General features: G+C 36.9%; 1 long non-coding RNA gene across 1 annotated transcript; it reads left to right on the plus strand.

The window, feature by feature from the left end:
- Positions 1–1,287: 1,287 nt before the first annotated feature.
- Positions 1,288–4,204, plus strand: LOC145988301 (uncharacterized). Its single transcript, XR_014441732.1, has 4 exons — positions 1,288–1,342; positions 2,589–2,659; positions 3,271–3,455; positions 4,123–4,204. It is a non-coding gene; the product is annotated as an uncharacterized LOC145988301 (long non-coding RNA).
- Positions 4,205–4,536: the final 332 nt, after the last annotated feature.

Consider the following 4,536-nt stretch of genomic DNA (forward strand, 5'->3'; position numbering starts at 1 on the left):
TTTAGCTTGGAAGATAAACCCCTACTGCACGAAGCCAAATTGTGGGAATACGAAACACAACCAAGTTAACATATCTTGACCGTGGAAAATGTTAATACAAAATCTAGAAAAGAGCCATTTTACATAAACAATATCATGGACTCACTCAAAGGCGATGTATGAGGCAGAATTAAATTTTACGCTTTACTTTCATGAAGATATTGTAGCAATATAACCATTCCGCTCCATTTTTGTATTCTCAATTGAACTCGCACTATTTTTTCCAGAAGTTGAGCCCCACGTCCCTTCTCCCACCTTAAAAATTCTTGAGTGAGAGGCTACAAACTATATTAAAACTGAATTACAGATAATACTTTACGACTCAAAGTGACGTGACTTAGAACGTAGTGAAAAATCACTGGTGCAAAATTCAACGTAATGATGATAAAATGAAGGTAAGAAAATGGATGTGCTAGAATGTTTTACACACACATTCACAAGCACACGCGCGCAGGAGGGAGAGAAGAGGATAAGGAATGAGAAAAGAATGAAGACAGATGAATGTATGAAACAAAGGGAAAGGGAGAAAAATAGAAGAAAGATGGAAATAGAAGGAGAAGAAGAGAATAAAAGGGGAAAGGACATAGATAATGAACAAAAGATACAGACAGAGGGGAGATGCGAGACAAGATAAAAGAAAAGTGAAAGATTCAGTTGACAAGGTTGTGAAAATATCTATAAATAAAGAGGAAGGGCGAAAGAGAAGAAGGATGATACGTAAACAAAAGAAGGTATAAAACGGAGAGAAAGAAAAACAGGAAGAGACACACTCTTATGTACAGTATGTGAATTCTTTCCATAACTAAGATATTACTAACTGACTTCCTTACTGTTGCATGTTGCTTGTTGCACGAGTAGTGTTTCTAATTCTGCTGATTGATTCCCAACAAAAACAAGTATAATCGGTGAAATTTGTAACGTTTCACTTCCTTTCATAATAACCAGACGTGCGAGTATTAATTAAAGCAAGAATTAAATTTAACATAGCAGAATAGCGCAAAACTTAAGCTGGTACCATATATGAGCTAGTATGGTCAACAAGTGGGGCGTGGATATATTCGAGTCTTATCGTAAGAAATCTTATTAATGACCAGCACGCGATGGCTAATTCCACCATAATGCCTGTAGATTTTCTCGTGTTAGGCAGCCCAAATCCACATTTCCTATCTATTGTCATGCATTTATTGTATCGTAACGAGTGGCTCAATAAATATCGACGAAGAGCCGTCGGTGGCACAGTTTCTCGCAGAGGACTTCCCAAGTAACAACAGCAACAACATACATCATGAGTGCAAGAGCATTGGTGAGTATGACTGTGAAACAAAACACTGATATGCACACTTGGAAACTTTAACGTGAGATTCTACAGTATACACAAGATGGCTCTCAGGTTATGGAAATTCTATTTCAACCATTGTAGACCGAACCCAAATCATGTCAATTGACACATATATGTTAACTCCAATAACACATTAATGTGCATAAACTGCAAATGATGTACCGTTTGCCGTGCCTAAACACACACATACAAATGCATAAAAAGCACTTTCATCAGCTGGTATTCCGTGTGATGCCTTAAAAATGTATTAATTGGGAAGTTCAGAAAAGATAATATGAAAGCTAAAAAAGTACACATTTAGCTGTGTCAATTGATGCATTAAATGTGAAATTTTATCTTTGAAATGATCTTGTCTGATATTCCCAATTGATGCATTTTTCATACATCACATGGATCACCAGCTGATTAAAGTTTCCTTTTATACATTTGTGTGTGTATTTTGGCACGTCAAATGATGCACCATTTGCAGTTTATGCGCATTAATGTGTTATTGGAGTCAGCATATACGATGTGTCAATTGACACGTCTTGGGTTCTGTGTGTACATAATAAAAACAACCTGAAGTTTAACGGAATTTAAATCACGAAATTTTTATTCGTGTCAGTAATGTATGAACTTTTATATTCATATAAACTTGAAAAATAAACGTCGTAGCAGTTGTCAGCTCAATAAGATTTCAAAGGCTGAAGGATATTTAGGTACAGAATTAAGGTAGGTCAATACATCTTGTCGTCATCACTAAGAGGCAATTTTTACCAATGACTTGAAAAAAGAACACAAATGCTCCTAGAGAAAGAGACGCCGCGGTAAGTGATAACAGTTGTACGAATGTCTTCACAATGGGTATTTTGGTCATTCACAGAACGTCTAACTAATAACATTTGTGATTGATTGAAATTAACATTTTGGCCGGCATTTAGATGATTAGCCTAGTCAAATTCTACAGTGGCAAGCATAAATAGTATGACGCAAATTGTCCATTGCTTGTTTCACGCAATACGAAGTTCGAGAACTGATACACAAAGGTGTTCTTTAATTTGGTAAAGTTTACATTGTCTACAGTCTACTTGATGTTCAGATAGGATAATAGGAATTGGACCCACAAAGTGATATCCAAACCTTTGTATGATGAAGAGAATATCGTTGTCAGGAAATCAATAAAATACGCAACTTATTTCAGAAATGAATTATATGAACAATCTATTTTCAGATGCTGTGCCTCATAGTGCTGCTTGGGGTCCTGGCGACAGTCATAGAAGCTGGCCATCACCACCACAAACAGTAAGTTATTTCAGACGAATATTAGAGAAGACTTCACGAAAAAGATAATACGGTAGCATGAACCAGATAACCTAGCAATGTAACAGTGCATTTATAATATAATCATATATACAGGGTGTCATTTTAATGGCGCCCACGGACCACATATTCGTAGAGGACATCAAAACAAACAACTTTTCTCAATAACATTTTTTCTCCGGTGCGTCAATTCGACGATACAGCCGTTCAAAAAAGACCGTTTTGCCGCCTGGATGCTGGCAACCCAACACAACGCAACGTGGAAGGGAGTTTGACATTTGGATGTCTTCGCAAAGGCTCATTCCCTTTACATTGTCTAAATTTCACGGACTCATAATTATCCTCTGTTTTGATTTTATATATTACTTGATGTCAAATTTCCACCTCGTTAGATTAATAAGCTGAATGGTAATCAGATGAAACGACTGCGATTTGAATCCAGCTCCTTCGGTGGCAAAATGGTGATTCGTACACCAACCGCGCTTGGCCACCGCAAGACAATATACGTGCCAATTCATTATATAGGCATTGTACATATTTTATTTACGTAAGTATGTTGCTATATTTCTCAAGGTAAATAATCTTCTTTTCAGCATCAAACATCATCCGAAACATTTCCACCACGATCATCCGTACCACCATATCCATAAGCATCACCACGAACACAAGCACGTCGAGTCCCACCACCATGTGCACCACAAGAAGAAGGACACCCACGAGCACAAGGTGGAGCACCACAAGCACTGGCACTGAGAAGGGCTCTTAGGACACTCAACGGGTACGTAGGAAGAACACAAAATGCGTCAATTGATACAAATATGTTCAACCGCAGTAACATATTAAAGTGTATGAACTCGTAATCGAAATACAAGATATCCTGCCAGTGGCAATGAAACAAAACAAGTCGAACCCTGGATTCCTTGACGATGAGGTATCGACGTTTTCACCTAGCTATCAGTGAGGCTCTGTAGATATGAGAATAACGCAAGTATTAATTACATTTATGCGAAGGAGTTAAGGATTGAGTCAGATGACCCCTCAGTCAAACTACTTAGACGTGAAAACATTTTCTTTGCATAAATTCTCTTATGGAAATTATGAACTTCACAAACCTTGACCTTTTTGAGGTTACATTAGGTAACCACATCACTTAAAGACGTTAGGAATGTATAAAGAGAACAAAATTTGAGCCCTCTCCCAATCCATATTTAGAAAAAACAATCATGATTTAAACTGACCAACGTTTTTGGTGACTTAAATGCCTTGTAAATATACAAGAGTGAAGAGTTATATATTAATTTGTAAGTTATGTATTGGATTTGGATTTTAATATATACAGAATTTGCATACTCATTTATGTTACTAACGTAAATGGAGAAGTTACTAACGTAACCCAAACCCAAATAAGACCATATGAATTTTAATGTTTATAATTTCTCTTTCAGAATTCTGGGACACGTTGCTTCAACGAATTATTTTCTTCTGTATATGTCATCACTCATTCTTGTACGAAATTTCACAGAATAAATCATTTTTCTAAATACGTTTATCTTTTACTCTTGTAACTTACCAATCCTTGTATTGCTATCCCCTATTATATAGAAAGGTCCAAACTGACGTTGAAAGAGATATAACTTTGTAAGAGGTAAACTTGTGGAGATATTAACGATCTGAATCAAGATTCTAGTGATAATCTCTGTAACGATATGAAAATAATTGTTATAGATGGATCCATATTTTTCCCTGGCAGAGGTACAGAATATGGTGCAAGCTAGGTTTGGGCAACTTGCATGCCCTTGTGGGGATTGACGAGCGAGCGCTATGTGCACCACTCTAGTTCCACGCGTGCATACCAGAGT

This window comes from Lepisma saccharinum, chromosome 5, assembly GCF_977018435.1.
Source record: "Lepisma saccharinum chromosome 5, izLepSacc3.1, whole genome shotgun sequence".
In the NCBI taxonomy this organism is placed as follows: domain Eukaryota; kingdom Metazoa; phylum Arthropoda; class Insecta; order Zygentoma; family Lepismatidae; genus Lepisma; species Lepisma saccharinum.